The 23,253-nt window shown below is 35.9% G+C and overlaps 1 protein-coding gene across 3 annotated transcripts in view; it reads left to right on the forward strand.

The window, feature by feature from the left end:
- The window catches only part of LOC145680265 (uncharacterized), a 329,870-nt gene that overhangs the window by 23,315 nt on the left and 283,302 nt on the right, over positions 1–23,253 (forward strand). The window lies entirely within an intron of this gene.

Genomic DNA, 23,253 nt, shown 5'->3' on the forward strand with positions numbered 1-23,253 from the left:
TAACACAAATTATACAGGATAACTGTAGTGCGCTGCTGTACGTGGAAACATTTCAACTCAGAAGTCATAATACGTAGAGAAGTGAAATTAGGACAAAGATAATCCAGTCAACTAAAGCAATTTGAATGCATTTTAAATTGCTCCGTCTCTGAGATGCTTTCGTTGTTTTCCATACGAAATACATGAATTTTTAACATTTATCCAAATAAGCTGAATTCAACTGAGATAAGGCAAATAAATTCTTTTCTGGAATTCTCGATACTTCCAGTCGCTATCTTATAAAAACGAATATTTTCCAATATCTCGAGTATTTCTTGGAATGTTTTAAGTAAACTAAATAAAGTTCGGCTCATATTTAACTTGTAATATCGATTTTTCATGTTTTTCGAGGGGAGGCCTACTTAAGAGTCTTCATCCCGGCGAAATTAAAATACCGCTAATTTTACAGTAATTATGTGATATCTTCAAATAGATAAAAGATAATTGAAATATGGAACAAGAGCGCCCTAGACAATATTATTTTGCGTGACGTACCGTTATCACAAGTCACCTAGCGGTTTTCCGTTTTCAGCTGTTTAGAAACGCGAAAATAAATGCCGATTTTCAAAATGGCTCGAAATCGAAAGCAGATAAGTGAGTCGTGATAACGGTTTCTCATGTAAAATAATATTGTCTAGGGCGCTCTTGTTCCATATTTCGATTATCTTTTATCTATTTGAAGATATCACATAATTTCTGTAAAATTAGCGGTATTTTAATTTCGCCGGGATGAAGACTCTTAACAGCTCCATCTTTCAAAATAGATACTCTACTATATATCGGATATTCCTTAGAGTATTTTAGTACAATGAAGCAGTAGTAGTATTGGAAATAATAATAATAATAATAGTAAAAGCAAATTGGTCTTTTTTTCTCGTTGTACCGGCATTATCTCCGAAATAACACAGGGTTGCTGGACGACGCGGACAAGACATTTGCCATCATGTTATTTCTACCTCCATATTCATTTGAAATATAAAAGGCGGAGTGGGCAATCAATGCATTCTCACATGTTGATAAGAGTGAACGCAGTACTGTATAATGCATTCTACTAATTTGTTCTGCCTGTGCAGATGATGTAATCTCAATCTAACACGTGGATATTCCTATTTTGTTTACTCTCCTTTCATAATGAAAATAATTTTAAGTGGGTCGCTTTATTTTAAGATAATTAGTTCTCAAATTTACACTACCTGATTCCGCTTTTTTGTCCAAAGATTTACGTCATTGGAACTGTCACTAATAAGATTAGCCTACTTGAAAACTTTGGTATTAACTCGGTCATTTTGGACATTTTACTTGTATTTGTACCAACTTGTCGATGTCAAACAAACTTGAAGTTAAATTCATTGAGAACTAAATATTCATCTCAGTGAGACTGAAAACTATGGATTTGACAGTAATATCAGTCTTTTTCGATCATTTTTGTTCGTTACTATTGTTTTTACTCTTATTTCCAATGCTGAGGCGACGTACATCACAGCATTAGAAATATCGGTCTTTTTCGATCATTTTTGTTCGTTACTGTTTTCTTACTCTTATTTCCAATGCTGAGACCACGTAAATCACAGCATCAGAAATGCCAATATTTATCTTCGCGACCTTTGACGGTAATATTCGCCGTTTTGAATGTTACATGCCATCCACTTTCATCCCCGTCTCTTAACCCCTAAGCCCAGGAGGCTAACTTTGGATTTAAATGACATCGGAAACGTGACTATTGATCTCAACGCTCCCGTTAACTATAAATTCGTCAACAATATCGGGTCTAGATTATTTTACATTTTCCTCCCCCGAAACTAGTGGTAAGGATGAACACCAAAATAGGCTTTTTTCCATGTTGTAATTTATATGCGTACTAAATTTGGTTGAAATTGCTCGAAGACTTCAAATGTTATGATGGCACATCCGCATGTTTTGTATAGATAGATAAAATGAAATTCAAAAGTGTAAATGCTTTTTTTTTACGTAAACTGTCAGTATCAACCCTTTATCGTGTGATATAGGAGTAACTAAGGAATGTAAATATTTTCGGCGTTATCATTCTTGTTATTGTTGTCGTGTTCAAACAATACACATTTATGTATCATTTTTAATCTGAGGCTCTGAGGTTGATCCTCCAAGAGACACTATAGGTCTCGACAGTATTTTGATGCTTTACAAACCATTTGCTCATTCAATATTTGTTTGAATTGCCCATTTCCACTACGGGCCAAAATAAGGGCGAAAGACGGGTAATCAGATTTTTTTTTTTTTTTTTTTAATGCTCAGATCCGCCTCTTCAGTTTCGGCATCTGAAGACTTTAACCGAAACGGGCTATCATCATCGCATTTTATTTTTCTTTAGCCTTTTTTCATCATCCTTTATTTGCAATAATTGAAGGGAAAAAGGGAACAAGGAAAAGGGTGGGAAGGACGGAACCACAACACTCAACATCAAACAACAATGAACAACAAACAAAACAAAACATTTTGAAAAACAAAAAGAAAACGAAAAGAAAAACAAAAGAAAAACAAAAACAAAATGGACTTGAGCTATCTCAACAATATTGCTAACTAACAAGAATTTAATTACTATCTAATTCCTACCAAATTTTTATCATATATTTAACAGAATTCGATTGCTATCTAGCTCCTACCTAAATCGTCATGTATATTATGTTGATAATTCTTTAATATTTCCAAAATCTACAATTTCTATTTTCGTCTTATTGATTTTAGAGTTCATTAAAATAGCACGAAAAAATTTTCCTGTTTTGCTCTGATCTCCAGTCAGATAATTTCGGTGTCTGCTTAATGCTGTTCTCTTCCTAATCTTGGTTTCTCACCTAAGTGATTTTCACCTGTGTGTGTGTTCCTCTCCTGTGTCATGGTTTCCTCTGTGTGGTTAATAATCACTATGTACACATTACTTCACTAAACACTGCACACACATCACTTCACTAAACACATCACTTTTCTGTAATGCACATAAGTGTCATGCTGACAAAGTTGGTTCTCTGATTTTTTTTAAAATTATGATTAAATTATGATTTTGGCTGTATTTGTTTATGTAGCTGTATTATTCATTGATCTTGGTTCATCCTGCACATCAAAAAACGGACCGTGAGTATCGACATGAGGCCCAGGACCCACTCGGAGCACTTAGTGCGGGCCCTGGTCAGTTGTGTCCCGCCGCCGCGTACACACGGACCGGAAGTCGCACGCTATCGTGACCGGATCGCGAAGCGGCTTTGAGATGATGCTCTATTTCCGAGTCTTCATGTCACAATTTCGTATATTATTATATATGATTGTTTCTATTACATATTAGTGTATATTTTCCCACTCATTTTATCACCATCGCATCACACACCCACTCCCAGAGCATCCGGAGTTCCTTACCAGTCAAAAGACCGAGAATGCTCTAGGCACTCACACACCATCACTCAACCTCCTTCCTGGGGGCGCGGAGATCCAGCGCTTCCAGAAGTTTCCTTCGGTCCAGGAGGAAGGAATCCTCATTCATTCTATTTTCCATATTTTATGTCCATTTAGCTTGTGTTTTCTCTGTAAAATGCTTTTTTGCATAGTTCTGAGTATTCCTCTGCTACATGTGCCAGGATTCTATAATCCTCTTCATCTTCCAAAATAGCTTTAATATCCTTCTGTCTAATTTGGTCACGAATTCGCAAGTGCTCCTCCAGGAACAGGCACCACAGAACACTGTGTTCAGGTGTCCCTAGTTCTCCACATTCACACCTATCATGTTCTTTCTTGTTGATTCTATAAAGATGGGTTGGGTAGGGACCATGTCCTGTTAGGAAATGAATTAGTCCTTTGTTGGGATTGAAGTAATTCCATTTAAGTCGCGTCCCAACGTCTGGAATAAACGTAAATAATCTTCTTGATGTTTTATCTAGTTGCCAGTCCTGTATCCACTTTTGTTGGATTTGCCTTTCTATTTCATCCAGTTTTTCTGCTTTGATCCCTAAGAGTTCTTTCGTCTTATTTAAATTTCCTTTTTTATACCAATACGTTGCCGCTCTCTGGATTACTATTAAATACATTGGTTTGAAACCCATCAAAATACACAATGCGCTGTGCGGTGTCGTGCTGAAGGCGCCACCGAGCCGAATTAAAAGGTTTCTTTGTGGGCGATTTATTTTTGCTTTTAAGGAGTTATTCTCTAATAATCGATGTGCCCATACGCTGGAAGCATAGTTCATCGAGGCGCTTAGGATTACCTCCTGATAAGTCTTAATTAATTTTCTCGGTAGCCTATAATTTGTTTGAGCCAATGAAATGAGTTTATTTGTTACTTTATGACCCTTTTGAGTAACATAATTAATATGCTCTCCAAAATTCAGTTTATCGTCTATCATAATCCCTAAATATTTAAATACTGATACCCTCTCGATCTTACTGGTGCCTATTTTAATTATTGGGCCTCTTAATAATTTACTTCCAAAAATCATGTATTTCGTTTTCCTCTCAGAGATTTTTAGCTTAGACTTTCCACACCAATCAAGTAATTCGTTTATAATTCGTGCTGATTTTCTCTCCAATTCTATTCTAGAGTTTGCTGAGATTATTACAGCCAAATCATCAGCAAAAGCAATTACTCGTTCAGTTTCCTCTAATTGGTTCAGTCTTTCTAAACACGGCTGAAGTTCCAAATCCCACATCAATGGTCCTAAGATCGATCCTTGTGGACATCCCTTTTGTGCAGTAACTTTCATATTTCCCAGGTTCTCATGGATGATGATCTGTCTATTCAAGAAGTAATCCCTAACTATATTTACTAAATATTGTGGTAAATTTAGTTCTTTTAACCTTTCAATGAGGGATGGCGTCCATAAGTTATCAAACGCTCCCTCTATGTCAAAAAACAGGGCCAATGCATATTTTCTTTCCATGCTACTTTCCTTAACTTGATATACAAATGCATTTAAGGCATCTTCCGTAGATTTGCCCTTTCTGAAACCATATTGTAAACAATCATCTTCAATATTCCTATACTTTCGAATTCTATTTGCTATTATCCTTTCAAATAATTTTGAGATGTTTCTCAAAAGGCAGATTGGACGGTAAGAACTCACTTCTGTTAAATCTTTATCCTGACTTTTTAACAAAATTAGCAATTTCGATTCTTTCCACAACGAGGGAAATACCTGCTTCTTAAGTAGTGTGTTGAACAATTTTGTTAGATATGGAGTCCAAATATCCTTTTTATTTTTGTAGATCTCATTTACTATACCATCTAATCCTGGAGCTTTTTTAGTTTTTAGTTTATTAATTATTGTTTCAACTTCCTCATTGTCCGCTAGTTCGATATCTTCTTCTGCTGCCAATGCGATGGGTTGCAAATATTTGCTTCTTAATTCTTTCTGTTCTTCCGTATCATCTTCCTGATTATCTTTGGGAAAAAATTTGTTACTTAATTTCGACAATGTGTCCTCTCTAGTAGTAGTAAATGAACCATTTTCAGTTTTTAACGTTGATAGGGTCAGAGGATTAATTTTTTGCATAGCAAGTTTATATGGGAATCCCCATGGATCCATTTCTAAATTCCTTTTTAAAAAATGTTCCCAACTTATTTTCTTGGCCTTTAATATTTCCTCTGTGTATTTTAGTTTGATTTCTCTATATTCATTTAATCTTCTTCTTTTCAAGACTGTAGACCAGGTTGCTTGATAACTTTTCCGTTTAGCTTTGACTAATTTTTTTAAGCGATCTAATTTTGGTGACCAAAAACCATTATATGTTCTTTTAGGAGCCAAATCTGGAGTAGAAGCCTCTATTGCTTTTTTTGTATTTTTTTCTATTAAGGATACCAATTCATTCATATCTTCGAAATTGCTTATTTCAGGTAATTCTAAGTTTTTCTCAATTTTGCTCCAATCGATTTTATTCATATTATATTTCTTCTTAATTTGCTCTTCGTTTGATTCACTTCCTATTTCAAATGTGATTACTTCATGGTCGCTGGTGGTTACTCTATCCTGTACCATCCAATTTTTTATCCATGTCTCCAATTGTGGAGAGCATAGTGATATATCAATGTGGGATGAGCCCATGGGACCCACAAAAGTTGGCTTATTACCCCTGTTCAATATAATTAATCCATTTTGATTTATAAAATCCTCTATCAATTCACCTTTATTATCAGTTTCAGGGGATCCCCAAAGAACAGATTTGGCATTAGCGTCCATGGTTAATATATACTCGTTATTTGGGTTTTGTTGAATAATTTCTTGTATTTTATCAATAAAAATTTCAGTGTTCATACAGAATTGAAAATATGAATTTAAAAGCCAAAAACTTCTTCCATTGTAGTTAATTTCGACACAGATCAACCAATTATCACAATACTGGCCAATTTTGAGTACCCCAATTTCATTATTCAATACAGCAATTGCTACTTTAGATTCATTTCCTCCTATTAAAATCCTTGAAGATGCTGGAAAAGTTGTAAGTTTGTTTTTAACTAAATAAGGTTCTTGGATAACTACGATATCCACTTCATTTATTTCTGCCTGTCTCCTGAGTTCCATTGTGGCGATTTTTGATCGCTGAGCATTGTTTTGCATTACTTTTATAATTTTTCTACGACTATGCATACCTCGTATGAACTATTGCCTCCCGACCTAATTTGCTGAAATCAAAGTAGACCCTGCCATGTGCGTTTACTAGCTGTTTATATACATTTTCTATATTCCAATAGATCCCTCGCCTTTCATAAACTTCATTCACCAAATCGATAAGTTCCCAGCCATTAGCTGGAAGATCGTAGATTCTCAATTCCATCCTGTCTACTTCCTCAAGAGATGGATATGTTATCGTTCTACCTTTTTCGTGCAAATCCCTCACAATTTGCCTAAAAGCTATTGTTAAAATTTGTCTGTCCTCCAATTTCGCTAATTTATACTTGTGATCCATATTTTCATATAGAGGTCTAGGGCCTAATATGATTGGATCATCTCCTAGGAATTTTGTAGTCGTAGAAGAAACTGTATTGTCCTGTATGTTGTTCTCTCTATTTGGTTGAAAAGGTTGCTCGTTGCCTATTATAAAGGATTCTTCTATTTTTGGGATATTGTCCAATTTTTCAGTTTTATTTTTCTTATGTCTATTTTTTAGTCTATTTTCTAAGAGGGTAGAAAATTCGTTATTATTTTGATTGTCCTCCACTTGAGGTTCTGTTTGTACTATTTTATCTTTAGTACTTGTTGTTCCTTTCCTTTTCCTTTCTAAGAATTTTTCCAGTCTTCTTTTATCCCTTTCTTTCTTACTTGGTGATTTATTCTTCCTGATTGTTTGTTTATGAATTTTGTTTCTATCCATAATTGATTTTACTAATAATCCTCTCCCGGGCTACCCTGTAAGATACACATTCTTCACTATTGGGAGTCTGGCAAATCTTGTGCCGCAGTTTGCACGGAACACATACTTTTTTATCTTTTTCATCACATTCATCTCCTTTGTGGCGTAGACTACCACAATACCGGCATCGCTGTTTTTCCTTATTATCGCAGTATTTTGCAACATGCCCAAACTCTTGGCATATGTAACATTTTGGTACTACCAAAAAGTCCTTAACCTTATGCGACTCGTAGTCGATATATACCTTATCGTTGTTTATTAGGTGTTTCCTTATTAAGGGAGATACTTCTATAACTAAGTGACATCTTTGTTGTTTTTTCTTTCCCGCTCTGAATCTTGGTTTGATGGATTTGGCTTCCTCTTGGAGATTGTCTTCAAAATTTTGTTCTATTAGTGTTTCTATTATTTCTTGATCTTTCAAATCAGACGGAACCCCGTAATTGATCATTAGGGGATTCTTTTTTCTACTTTCCTCAAAATTAAAGTTATTCTTAATTTCTTCTTTTGTTGTAATTTTCTGTAGATCTTCTTTAGTTGCTGTTTCGAGGACGACGAGATCCCTAGTCGTTCTTACGCCAGTTATTTTTAATTTGTCTTTCCTGGGATCGATTGTTTCAGTTAATCTCCTTGCTGTTTCCTTCGTTGTCTCACCTTCTTTAGGTCGAATGATTATAGCCGGCTTAGTTTTTGCTGCCACCTGCATGATTTGTTTTTCTTTTTCTGTAATAGTTCTATCCTGTTTCACAATTTCTGACCATGTTGGTTGTCTTATAATCATTCCGCTTTGGTCTACTTCCATTCTACTGGTTTGGAACTCGTCCAGTTTTTTCGTGAGGTATTCCATTTCTTGAGATATTTTTGTTACATCCGGTTGTCTCTCCAATTTTAAAGTAGCTATTCTCTCTCTCAGTTGTGCTGATTCTGCTAATGAGTTGCTCTCTAATTTGACAATTGTCTGTGCATAATCTTTTATCTTCTCTTGAAGCTTATGATTTTCCTTCTCTAGATCAGCATAATTTTGCTCCAATGTCCTCAGCTTCTTGGTCTTTTCTTGGATTTCTTTTTCCATCCTGTCATAGTGCTTATCTCTATCGGATCTTATTTCTAATTTCTCCTTTTTAAGGTCTTCTATTTCAGTTTTTTGTATTGCAATAACCTTTTGAAGATCTTCTATTTGTTTTTTGTCCTCCAGTCTTGATCCTTTTTGCCCAGACATCATTTCTGTTTCCATCATTAACTTTTCTTTTAATATTTCTTCGTATTTTGATTGAAGATTTTCGTTGATTTTTTCCATTTGGGAAAGTTTCCCTTCCAGCTCTTCGCGGTCCTTAACCCAAACGACCATTCTCCTTTTCAAGCGTTCCAGTTTCCCTGTTCCAACTTTCTTCCAGTCTAGTAAATTATCTAGGTAGTCCAGCTCTGCTTCGTATTGATCTATAGTGTCAAAGCCATATGTTTCCATGGTTGGTTTCTTCGTTGTTTGAATTTCCGGAGAGCTTTCTTCTCTGCTTCTTTTACGAGCTTCGTCGTCTGACTTGGTCATAGACATTGGGTTTGCTGATGTCGCTATTTGAGTATCCTCCTTTGCCTGTTTCTTGGCTTGCGAGCTCTTCCTACTTAAGGGTGGGCTACGTTGCATCATCTTAACATACCACGCGGTTGCCGCGAAAAACCGAATTTGTCCCCTGAAAAATTACGGATAACCCCCAATACACTCACGTATGAAGGGTTGCCTACTTTTACTTACATAGATGAAGTCTTTACCTTAAGATTAAATGTTTTCTTATGAGTCTTATTACATATATGGAGAAGCGCCTTAGTGGTTATGCTAACCAGTCCTACCACAATGTCCAAAGGGTTGCGTATCTGCTCCTTAAGATTGAAAATAATAATAATTACTCACCTATACATAGTCCATACAGCCACTTGTTAAGAATGATTGTCAAGTCCGGAAATGATGACGCTGAGGTTTTTACTTTTTAAACTTCTTCGTCTTTTAAATGATACGTGTAAATTGTCTTTCAATGTTTTGTATCACAAATTAATATTTTGTTTTTCTTTTATAACGCATGAACCACTTGTCCAATTTACACCGGTTTTTGAAATAACACTCACCAAACATTCACACACACTACAGTACCACACATTGCACACGAAACACACTTTTTCTCGCACTCCCGAGCTCCTTTTCAGGAGCAAAACAAACGCACTTCTTCTCGTTTCTCGATCCAATACTCAAGTCCAATCAATATAACATATTCTAATCAGATATAACATATTCTATAAGTAATTATAATCTTTTATTTGAGTGTATGTTTTAAATAAAAATACCCAACGTCATATATTACCCAGAACCCAGAACATCTGTTCTCTCTCTCTCTCTCTCTCTCTCTCTCTGTCGCAATGAACGACAAATTTTCCTGCTATGTTTCTTTTTCCTCTTATGTGGAGTTGTTCTAAAAACATTCCTTTTAGTTCTCATAATTCTCCAACAGAAGAAAGGTGTTGGAAAACACTACCAAACGATAGGCGTATAAATACGATATTGTCAAAAGATCTTAATAGTTTATTGTCATTAATTTAAAATATTTTTCATTTTTATTTTCTGTTGTAAAAATCTCAAAAATTATTTGTCTTGGGTGTGGTATGTGTAACGTCAGAAAACAGTCTACAAATGTGAATTGTGTAAATTGCCTGAAATGATGTTATATCAATATGGGCTTTTTGTAATTTTTGTGCCGTTATGTATTTAGCGTTGTAACCCCAACACATTGCAATGGACAGTTTTATTGAAGTTATATGGAATGCAGAGTGCTGATATAAGGCTCCAATTTAAGAGGAATTGATTAACGAAGATTTCTTCAGCGAAATCTTATACGCAAGTGTTCTAATGATTTTGACCCGAATTTTGGAAGCCACTTGCTTGGTTGCATAAATACTTGAGTCTATTTGGTCAGGAAAGGAGATAGCAGGAAGAATAGAGCAAATAGGATCCAGTAGTTAATTCACGAAACTTAGAAAACAAGTTGAAAGTAGTGTCTTTGACAAGTGATAGTTATGAACAAATGAGCCTAGTCTTAAATAGATTATAATCTTCGTTACGTGATTCAAGTATACATGAAGTTATTACAAATAGACTGGTGTTAATTGTGAATATTCCAAAGATTGCGGCATTTTGCATAATGGAAATTTTAAGATTTGGTGGTCATCACTGGCGCAAATCCCTGGGGGAGGGAACATATCCCCTCAAATATTGATACTGGGGTATTACCCCTCTGAATAATATGATTTCAAATGTGTTTATTACGAGAAATGTCATGATTTGTGTTGGATTACCACAAAGATGAAATTGATATTTCCCAGTGAGCCTCAAAACTGCCCGTCTCCCAATGACAAAATTAACTCTGCTCCCTGATTCTCGACAGCTTTTTGTTTCAAGTTCATACATATTTTGAACATCGCTTAAAGATAAGATTATGGATGATGAGGTCTTACCCGTCCCCCCCCAATGTTGAAGGCAGATTTGCGCCGCTGGTGGTCATCTTCATCAGTGTTGCAAGTATGAACCCGTTCACCTTTTTCATCTTTTACATTGAGAACCATTCATACACTTGGAGTCGCTCGAAAGCACACTAATAACTTAAATATGATACAAAATACATGACATCTTATGTTATAGAAGTTTCTGTTATTTGCGTCTACGGTTCTATTTTGCCGACTCAAAACAGTGGTGGAGAATCCTTAAAAGTACCTCATAAATATCTCATAGGTGCAATGTTTAAAACTTAGTAAAAAGGTACCTTGAGCTAATGCCAACAATCTGGGTTGACTCTAAGTGCTCTATCAGCTATAATGCTACATTCCAGACACAATTTTAAAGGAGTACCAACCCAGGTTGACATAGCGGGGATCAGATTACATTTTTAAAATTACTACACCTCCTAGAGCAAGGAAACATAAGAAACAAGAAAGGCCGAATAATTAAATAGAATAAATTAGTAAATGTTTAGAACAGAATATAAAGGAATTAGAAATATCACAGTTTAAATTAGGTAGTTCTGAAGAACTACCACCGGTAATGGTAGATTTTCCTAAAATTAGTAATAATCAGTTAGATAATACAAACAAAACAAAATATGTAAACATGGCGGAATCTAAAAGGAAAGTTGCTGTAAGTGTGTTTACAGATATTGGTAGGCCTCCGTGTTTTGAGATAAAAAATAACAATGCCATGGTTTAATTTTTGCTGAGTTTAATGTTGCATGCGGAATTTCAGGCTATGATCTGGGAAAACGAAAAGCATTATTAACATCTGTGTTCAAAGGCACAAGTAGACGATGGGTTAAATTGTTATTAAAAGGAAAGATTTAGACAACATTAGTCATAAGGATTTACAGAAGGAATTAATTGACTAATTCCCAAGTTCCAATTTTAATTTAGATTCAGAAGATAGATTTAGGGACATATTACAGAAAGAGGACGAACCGATAATTAACTTTGCATATGATATTTTTATTTTAACCCTAGCTTAACGGTTAGATGACAAGATATCAGATAAGAAGAAAATCGGTTTAATTGCATGAGGCTTGTTACCAGAGAAAAAGTAGGGACAAATACGTATGCGAGGTTAGATGAATTTCTAGAAGATTTGCAGAAGATAGAGGAAAACAAGTTCAAAATTGAAAAAGACAGAAAAGAGGAGGCGAAAAGAAAGTTAAACTTAGAGATTTAATGAAGAAATTGACGCATCAAGACAGTGAAGGTAATGAATTAGAATTAGGGAAATTGTTGTGTAAAAAAGATAGTAAGTACAAAGAAGAGAAAGAAATTAAAGAAGAACTCGTAAGCATGTCCCAGACAGCTAAGTTAGAAAAGAAGTTAGGTGGTTTGCGAGTTTTGGTAGCTAGTAAAAATGAAAGTCAAAACAAAGCTAATGAGGAGTCACAACAACATCAGAATGGAAATTATAGGAACGATAGACAGAAACAATTTCGAGGAAGGAATTATACGAATCAAGTTAATAGAGGGAACTATAATGATAGTAATTAAAGAGAAAAGTATGGAATTAGAGGTAATTTTGGAAGAAGAGGGAATTAAAATCTAAACAAATGTTCAGGTCGTGGTAGATTTCAGACAAGTCTTAGAAGGAATTGGCAGTATAACAATTCTGGTAATACATTCCAAATGGTAGATAAATGCTTTAGCATTGCATTAGATAAAGAAAATAACTTTAAGTTATACTAATTAAACAATTCATTACAAGCAACTACGTAATTTATACGGTTTACGTAACATTTGCCTACCATCTACGAGGGTCGGGTGGAAAGGTTATGCAATCAGAACGGAAGAACATAGGAACGCTTTTAAAATTTTAACTAGAAATTCAATCACGAGTGATTTGAAGTGGGGCAGGAGCAGTTGTTCCTACCTGAATTTGAGTGATACAAATATTTTAGTTAGTTATATACTAATGTACTAATAAAAAATTTGAAACTCCTACATCGATGGGAAATCTTGACCTCCCACCCCCAAACAAAATTTCAAAGTACGCTGATGTCGGAAAAGACCGTTAGGGAATCTTATACGGAGATGGAAGGTCCATATTGAGAGGAATCTCGCAGAAATATGAATACTATGTAGAAATTGGATCCAATTGTCTAAAGGAAGGGGTTATTTTCGTATCGGAACAAGATGATTATTAATGATATGGAATTACACACTGAAAGTGAAGTAACTTGTGAAACATGTTATTTGAAAGAATAATATAATAAATGTGCTTTCTCGAACACAGAGAACTGTAAATCACGTATTTTGAGTTCGGGAGCGTGAATGGCGAGGAGTGTTATTTGATTTGCTTTTTAGTAACACATTGCATTGCACATAAAGGTAGGCAACATTAGTGGTAAGTAAAACAATAATAATAATAATAATAATAATAATAATAGAAATAATAGGTGTTGTTTGTGGCAAGGCAATATCTTCCTCAATTCTTCTTCAAACGTAATAATTGTAACGCAATATCTAGCTTACAAACAAAATATTAGCAATTTATATCGAGAGAACGGGAAATTGTAGAGTGATGGGAGCAACGTCGGACAGTATGCACTCATAGTACTCAGAAAAAGAAGCTATTTCAATGCAAAATGAACGAAGAGTCATTGTCATGGGTAGTCATGGGGCCACGACAGAGCCCTCTTTAGGCAAAATGTCGATAATTTATATCGAGAGAACAGTTGGTGATAGTGGGATGGGACCAACGTTGGACACCGTGAACCTACAAGGCGCATCGAAAAAAAATAGTGCGGGGGGGGGGGCGCCAGCCAGCCTAACTTATTTCCACATAATAATATAAAATTATATTTTCGAAATACACACGCGAGTTAGCGACTAATATTTCATATTATTATTATTATTATTATTATTATTATTATTATTATTATTATTATTATTATCGACAGCGTCTTTTCATTACGTGTGCATGTTTCACATGAAACCAAAGAGAAGATCCATCACTTGTAGAATGAGTAAGAATAGCCAGTTACTTTAACTGTGAACGACGGCGAAAAATACGAAAAGAGTGTCTATCTGTAGCGAAAAGAAACATTACTTTTTCTCAAATGAAAAAAAAATGAAGCCGAGATAGATTTGAACTCGCATGGACGGCGCGAAAAGCCAGTGCTTTGTCCACTCATTTTTTTAACTGAACCACCGGACGTGTTTCAGGAATTTACTTATTGCTAATTTTACTTGCTTCACTCGTTTAACTTGCTTTTTCTAATAACCTACAACGACAGAGACACGAACACAGAAACATCGAGAATAGTTTAAAATCATAGATGCTCTCCCGCCGGGAATCGAACCCGGGACACCGTACACTAAAGGCGCACGCGCTAGCCACTAGACCAGCGGGGAAGGCACCTCTCACGCTCTGTGTCGTTAGGGATTACGACCACTGTATTGCCAGCTATCACTTCTGTGGGTTGTATACTATGATCACATGTTTCTTCCTTGCTGGAAGAGTTAAACCTACATTCTATGTAATACATGAGGTATTTAGACCTACATGATCTTCATATAATGTAATAAAAGGGTCATGCTGGGAATAAGAAAAAGAACATTCCTTGGACAAAACGGAAACTATTGGCATCAGAAATATTTATCTACGATGCATGCGCAGTAGTATATTTCAGAATAGTTACTGTTTAGTTCAGTAAACGAAGAAAGGGGTATAAAAAAACAAATATATCGCGTCAACGAAATCGACCAGAGTTGACAGAGGCGGAAGCAGATGCGTAGTAATACAACAACTTGGTTAAATTGATAATGGGTTCTTTTTTCTGTAGTAGATCGTATCACAACGTTACGGAAGAGCAGAGAAAGACTTAGTAACGTTATCATATAATATCATATAGTAAGCTTTAGTAACACGATCATATAGACACAAATGGATGTAACTGTGAGTACTACAACTTGGATTTAACGAAAGCCGTTCAGATATTCAGTGGTTTGTAGTTTTGTATAAAACACAAAAAGATAAGAGACAATACAATTCTTCATATCGCAGCTTCCAATAGCCAGATACATGCAATTTCTGGTTAGATACTGAAACTGCTGTCGGAATTTAATACGTGACGTATTGCAGGATACAAAATGCTTTGCGTTACTTGTTTGTTTGTAGACAGCTATTAGCTTAGTGTTCTGAAAAGTTTTGTAAAAACTAGGGATAGTCAATTCCGGAATTATTACTTTTCGGACTCCCGAAATTAAAACCGGACAAATCCCGGAATTCGAAAAATTGCAATTTTGGAATAATTCCGCAATTCGGAAAGATCCGGATTTTTTCGAAATCCGGAGTTTATCTCAATTCCGGAATTTTCTAAATCCCGCATTCTTTCTGAGTTCCGAAACTCTTCTGAATTCCGGAGTATAACTGAATTCCATAATTTTCCGAAATGCGAAAAGTGAAAGTTCCATTTCCGAAAAATGAATTTATTTTTGTTAATATGAATCGTGGCGGAAATAAGTCTTTGACCAGGTTATGGCGACTGCTTTGAAAGAAATAGAGAGTATGAGAATTCAATCTGTTATATTTGTAGCTTCGTGTGGAGATAAAACAAACTTGTGAACCAGCGGTTGAAGAAAAACTCAAGTTCTTAATGTAAACTTTGCAGACTTCATAAAAGAAATACGAAATACAATTCGAATAGAAGAAATATAACATACAAGTTTGCATGCGGAGACAAAAAAGTTAAGGTAACCAGAGTAAACACGAATCGTTTACCGCGTACCGATCGCGGTTCACTGGTCAACGTGCTTGTGCGAATGCACGTTGTATTTTTTTTTTTACTTTAGAATTTTTGACGGCAGTTGATCAGCGATAACATACGTTTTATTATATTCAGATATTTGAATACTCGGATGTTTCAATACTTGAAGCATCAAATCTTTAGGAATAATAATAGTAATAATAATAAACTAATAATAATTATTATTATCTCGTAGAAGATTAAAAGCTAGGAGCTAATTATCGCTCAGGTCATACCATTACAAGCAGAAACGTGACATTTGGAAAGAATATTTCGGTTTGGTTTAATGTTGCTCACGAGAAGAGGAGTTTCTCATCTCGTTTCTAAAACAAATAAAATAACATGAGAATTAACATTTTACATTCGAGACAGGTCAAGGCTAACTCAAAATTTTCGTCTCTCTTTGGAGATGAGAATCGAGACGAGACGAAAAGTATCGTAAACATTTCCCGTCTTGTCTCGATTCTCGAAATAGTGTATGTCCATTCTTTAACTAACAATTGCTCTGTAGACTGAATCTCATAGGCTATTTCGTTACATTATATTTCAGAACTCATTGAATTATGCTCTGTGTAGGTATTTTGTAGCAAAGCTTTTATATTTACCTCTGCATATCCTAAAAATTAGTTTATTACCTAGGTATATGCCTTACTGTTGCGTGATATTCAGTTATATTTATTAGTTATTTTCCTTAACACATACAGTAGAATACTATCTACACGAAACTTCAATGGAACGTTCTAGTTTAAAATGTTGGTAGTTGCAGAGGGGTGTCTTGAATGTACGGAACCCTTTTCCCGAAATCTCTACTTTTAAGTAAGTTTTGCCAAATTTCAGGTAGAGTTTAAAACTTTTAATATTAATATTATTATTATTATTATTATTATTATTATTATATCAACAACGTTTATAATCTTTAAAAGATATGCGGTTTGTATCTGAATAGTAAAAGCTAATTGACTGTCGATCTCGGTCGTCGAGAAGTTTTCAGGAGGCAAGGACATCGGTCACGTTCTGGGTTTGACTTCCGAAGAAGCGAGTATTCGGGCTCGAGCCAAAAATTGTTAAAAGTTATAGGCTTCAGCCAAACATGTTCAAAACAGCTGGGACCGGGTTTAGGCTTCTCAACGGCTCGAGCGGCTTGGCTTACAGCTCATTCACTATCGAACCGAACCGAGAAGTGAGCCGAGCCAACAGCTCACCCAACAGAGCTGATTTGAGCCGTCGGTTTAGTTGAGCTGAGTTAAAACATGCCGATGAACTAGTTTCAACTTAGCTGACTCGAACCGGTTCTTATCATCCCAATAGATGACCCGTCCCAACCGAGAAAACTCGAGCCATCGGCCCAATTGAGCTGAGTCGATGGCTCGTTCCAACTGAGCCGGCTCGGGTCGTCGGCTCATCCCAACCGAGCTGAATCGAGCTGCTCGCTCAGTTGAGACGAGCCGAGCCGGTTGATATCACTACCCGAGTTGGTCTTCTGCTTGGGCTCAAGAATTCGACCGTGCAGGTCTCAGCCTTGATTTTAAGAACTACAGTATATACTTACGTTGGTGACTACGACATTTAAAGCTGTCTCGTAATAATAAAAAACTCTTGTCTTCTCGTTATCTAGACGAGACGAGATACACTAAAATTGCCCCACGAGATTCACTAAAATTACGAGACGAGACGCACCCCCTGTCGTGAGCAACGCTAAAAGTATTCCACATTACTGCTTACATTTCTCATGGCTTTCGCTTTCCAGTCTAATCAGGCCATTATTTCAAAACGAGTTAAAACAAGCTGAACGAGCGAGCAAGCCGTTATCAAACTCAACTCAACTCGAAACTTGACCTCGAAAACAGCAACTTGGCTCGGAACTCAATTCAAGAAAATTACCTTTGACTCGAGTGGAATTGAACTCGAGTCGAGTCGGATTTTGGCTCGACTCGTGCTCATCCCTATTCGTATTTTTATTTTATGATTCCACTTCAATAATTTCTACTATTTTTTCTCCGTTTACCTGCTGTTTCTGGATTTCTCTTTCGGTGTCGCCCTTTATTTACACCATGCACTATTCATATTCCCAGCTTGTGACCCGCTTCAATGTCTTATTCAGTTTAGGCTTTTCTCCTTACCTTGACTACACATGTGATTGATTTAATTCTTACTTTCCGCGCAGAACCGATGAAAATTATTATTATTATTATTATTATTATTATTATTATTATTATTATTATTATTATTGAACTTGCACGGTGAAATTACAGTATAATACGATGTCATTTCAGTAATTTTACTCCATTGTATGTTATTTATTTTATTAATGGGCACTAAATTGTCTCCATATCAACGAATAAATTAACTATGGCATGCACTTTGGTGGAAATATCATTACATGAACATGTTTGGAACGAACCAATAATAACTGGGGTAGTGATATTAACCGGGTCGGCTCGTATCAACTGAGCGAACAGCTCGAGTCAGCTCGGTTGGGATGAGCAGTCGGCTCGGCCCTATTGAGCAGATGACCCGAGCCGGCTCAGTTGGAACGAGCCATCGACTCAGCTCAATTGAGCCGATGGATCGAGTTTTCTCGGTTGGAACGGGTCACCTACTCGGCTCATGTGAACCGGTTTGAGCCAGCTAAGTTGAAACTAGTCCATCGGCACGTTTCGACTCAGCTCAACTAAACCGATAGCTCAAATCGGCTCTGTTGGGTGAGCTGTTGGCTCGGCTCACTTCTCGGTTCGGTTCGATAGTGAATGAGCTGTAAGCCGAGCCGCTCGAGCCGTTGAGAAGCCTAAACCCGGTCCCAGCTGTTTTGAACATGTTTGGCTGAAGCCTATAACTTTTAACGATTTTTGGCTCGAGCCCGAATACTTGACCCTTCGGATCTCAAACCCAGAACGTGACCGATGTCCTTCCCTCCTGAAAACTTCTCGACGACCGAGATCGACAGTCAATTAGCTTTCACTGTTCAGATACAAACCGCATATCTTTTAAAGATTGTACACGTTGTTGATATAATAATAATAATAATGATAATAATAATATTAATATTAAAAGTTTTAAACTCTCCCTGAAATTTGGCAAAACTTACTTAAAAGTAGATTTCGGGAAAAGGGTTCCGTACCTTCAAGACACACCCCTGCAACTACCAACATTTTAAACTAGAACGTTCCATTGAAGTTTCGTGTAGATAGTATTCTACTGTATGTTTTAAGGAAAATAACTAATAAATATAACTGAATATCACGCAACAGTAAGGCATATACGTAGGTAATAAACTAATTTTTAGGATATGCAGAGGTAAATATAAAAGCTTTGCTACAAAATACCTACACAGAGCATAATTCAATGAGTTCTGAAATATAATGTAACGAAATAGCCTATGAGATTCAGTCTACGGAGCAATTGTTAGTTAAAGAATGGGCATACACTATTTCGAGAATCGAGACAAGACGGGAAATGTTTACGATACTTTTCGTCTCGTCTCGATTCTCATCTCCAAAGAGAGACGAAAAATTTGAGTTAGCCTTGACCTGTCTCGAATGTAAAATGTTAATTCTCATGTTATTTTATTTGTTTTAGAAACGAGATGAGAAACTCCTCTTCTCGTGAGCAACATTAAACCAAACCGAAATATTCTTTCCAAATGTCACGTTTCTGATTGTAATAGTATGACCTGAGCGATAATTAGCTCCTAGCTTTTAATCTTCTACGTGATAATAATAATTATTATTAGTTTATTATTATTACTATTATTATTCCTAAAGATTTGATGCTTCAAGTATTGAAACATCCGAGTATTCAAATATCTGAATATAATAAAACGTATGTTATCGCTGATCAACTGCCGTCAAAAATTCTAAAGTAAAAAAAAAATACAACGTGCATTCGCACAAGCACGTTGACCAGTGAACCGCGATCGGTACGCGGTAAACGATTCGTGTTTACTCTGGTTACCTTAACTTTTTTGTCTCCGCATGCAAACTTGTATGTTATATTTCTTCTATTCGAATTGTATTTCGTATTTCTTTTATGAAGTCTGCAAAGTTTACATTAAGAACTTGAGTTTTTCTTCAACCGCTGGTTCACAAGTTTGTTTTTTCTCCACACGAAGCTACAAATATGACAGATTGAATTCTCATACTCTCTATTTCTTTCAAAGCAGTCGCCATTACCTGGTCAAAGAATTATTTCCGCCACGATTCATATTAACGAAAATAAATTCATTTTTCGGAAGTGGAATTTCACTTTCCGGATTTCGGAAAATTATGGAATTCAGTTACACTAACTAATTCAAAGGAATTCCGATACTCGGGAAGAATCCTGAATTTAGAAGATTCCGGAATTGAGAAAAATTCCGGATTTCGAAACAAATTCGGATTTTTCCGAATTCCGGAATGTTAGGAAATCAGAAACTTCTAAATACCGGATTTTTCCGAATCCGGAATTATTCCAAAATTGGAATTTTCCGAATTCCGAAATTAGTCCGGTTTTACTTTCGGGTTTACTTTCGGGTTTTACTTCCGGAATTGGCTATTCCTAGTTCATACACAACCTTTCGGAACCTAAGCTAATAGCTGTCTACAAAAAAACAAGTGATGCAAAGCATTTTGTATCCTGCAATACGCCATGTATTAAAATTCGACAGCAGTTTCAGTATCTAACCAGAAATTGCATGTATCTAGCTATTGGAAGCTGAGGTATGAAGAATGGTATTGTCTGTTATCTTTTTGTGTCTTATACAACCCTGCAAATCACTGAATATCTGAACGGCTTTCGTTAAATCCAAGTTGTAGTACTCACAGTTACATCCATTTGTGTCTATATGATCGTGTTACTAAAGCTTACTATATGATATTATATAATAACGTTAGTAAGTCTTTCTCTGCTCTTCCGTAAAGTTGTGATACGATCTACTACAGAATAAAGAACCCATTATCAATTTAACCAAGTTGTTGTATTACTATGCATCTGCTTCCGCTTCTGTCAACTCTGGTCGATCCCGTTGACGCGACATATTTGCTTTTTTATACCCCTTTCTTCGTTTACTGAACTAAACAGTAACTATTCTGAAATATACTACTGCGCATGCCTCGTAGATAAATATTTCTGATGCCAATAGTTTCCGTTTTGTCCAAGGAATGTTCTTTTTCTTATTCCCAGCATGACCCTTTTATTACATTATATGAAGATCATGTAGGTCTAAATACCTCATGTATTACATAGAATGTAGGTTTAACTCTTCCAGCAAAGAAGAAACATGTGATCATAGTATACAACCCACAGAAGTGATAGCTGGCAATACAGTGGTCGTAATCCCTAATGACACAGAGCGTGATCGGTGCCTTCCCCGCTGGTCTAGTGGCTAGCGCGTGCGCTTTTGGTGTATGGTGTCCCGGGTTCGATTCCCGGCGGGAGAGCATCATGATTTTTAACTATTCTCGATGTTTTTGTTCGTGTCCCTGTCGTTGTAGGTTATTAGAAAAAGCAAGTTAAACGAGTGAAGCAAGTAAAATTAGCAATAAGTGAATTCCTGAAACACGTCCGGTGAGTCAGTTAAAAAAAAAGTGGACAAAGCACTGGCTTTTCGCGCCGTCCATGCGAGTTCAAATCTATCTCGGCTTCATTTTTATCCATTTGAGAAAAGGTAATGTTTCTTTTTGCTACAGATAGACACTCTTTTCGTATTTTTCGCCGTCGTTCACAGTTAAAGTAACTGGCTATTCTTATTCATTCTACGAGTGATGGATCTTCTCTTTGGTTTCATGTGAAACATGCACACGTAATGAAAAGACGCTGTCAATAATAATAATAATAATAATAATAATAATAATAATAATAATAATAATAATAATAATAATAATAATAATATGAAATATTAGTAGCTAACTCGCGTGTGTGTTTCGAAAATATAATTTTATATTATGTGGAAGTATGTTAGGCTGGCTGGCTGGCGCCCCCCCCCCGCACTATTTTTTTTCGATGCGCCTTGTAGGCCCACGGTGTCCAACGTTGGTCCCATCCCACTATCACCTCCTGTTCTCTCGATAGAAGTTATCGACATTTTGCCAAGGAGGGCTCTGTCGTGGCCCCATGACTACCCATGACAATGACTCTTCGTTCATTTTGCATTGAAATCGCTTAATTTTCTGAGTACTATGAGTGCATACTGTCCGACGTTGCTCCCATCACTCTACAGTTTCCCTTTCTCTCGATATAAATTGCTAATATTTTGTTTCTAAGGGAGATATGGCGTTACAATCATTACGTTTGAAGAAGAATTGAGGAAGATATTGCCTTGCCACAAACAATACCTATTATTATTATTATTATTATTATTATTATTATTATTATTATTATTATTATTATTATTAATATTATTATTATTGTTGTTGTTGTGGTCTTACTTACCCCTAATGTTGCCTACCTTTGTTTGCATTGCAATGTGTTACTAAAAAGCAAATCAAATAACAGTCCTCGCCATTCACGCTCGCGAACTCGAAATACATGACTTACAGTTCTTTGTATTAGGGGAAAGCACATTTATTATATTATTCTTTTAAATAACACATTTCACAAGTTACTTCACTTTCAATGTGTAATTGCATATCATAACTAATAATCATCTTGTTCCGATACGAAAATAAAAAAAATAAATAAAGAAATAAATCCTGACCGTAGCGAAAGGGCGTAAACCTTTTTTAGGCGATTAATCGGGTACAATATTTCAATAAGTCCCTGCACACAAATATTTCAGTAAAAGAGGAAAAGTTATTCAAACTTTCTGAATACCTAGTTATGGGCGAAATTTGGATCCCTTGGAACATTTTAGGAGTTTGCAGGTCCGCCATTTTGAACATTTTCATCTGATTATTCTGGTTAACGAACCTATGAAGATATTTCAACAATTAATGTTTGTGCCAAGTTTTGTCTCAATCCGCTGAAAATTAGAGTGGTTATGGCATTCACAAATAACGTTATATATATATACAGATAGATAGATAAATAGATACACAGAAAGAGAGACAAAAAGTGTTTTGCTTCCTTCTCGCACCTGTGGTGCGTCAGAGCTAAACCGGGACCCTTTGCAAAACGTATTGACCAGCCTAACCTAAACACAAGCCTCTTACTTACTAACGTAGAAATGTGGTCGGGAGGTGTAAGGCATGTAGAAATTGTATTTTTAGTAACCATGAGTATGGTCCACTTCCATGTTTTTCTTTTTACTTTTTGCAGCTACATCGGAACGTTCAATTTTTATTCTTAACTAATTGCAAATGATGTTTACATTCAAAATAAGAGGAATTTCGTTGGCTTTTGTTCGGATATTCTTTTCTTTCGAAATGAAGACAAGAATAAAAGCAATACGCAAGGGTATTATCAGTACTAAACATTACCAATAATAATTGCTACGAAAAACTAAATACGACCTTTTTTACCATCTCTCATGAGCTGTATGTATTATTAACAAAAAAATTTTAAAATGTCCTTGCCGAGGATTCGAACTGACGACCTGTGCATTTATAAGCCAGCACCTTAACCGCTACAC

This window comes from Thermobia domestica, chromosome 3 (assembly GCF_964235325.1).
Source record: "Thermobia domestica chromosome 3, izTheDome1.hap1.1, whole genome shotgun sequence".
Lineage (NCBI taxonomy): Eukaryota > Metazoa > Arthropoda > Insecta > Zygentoma > Lepismatidae > Thermobia > Thermobia domestica.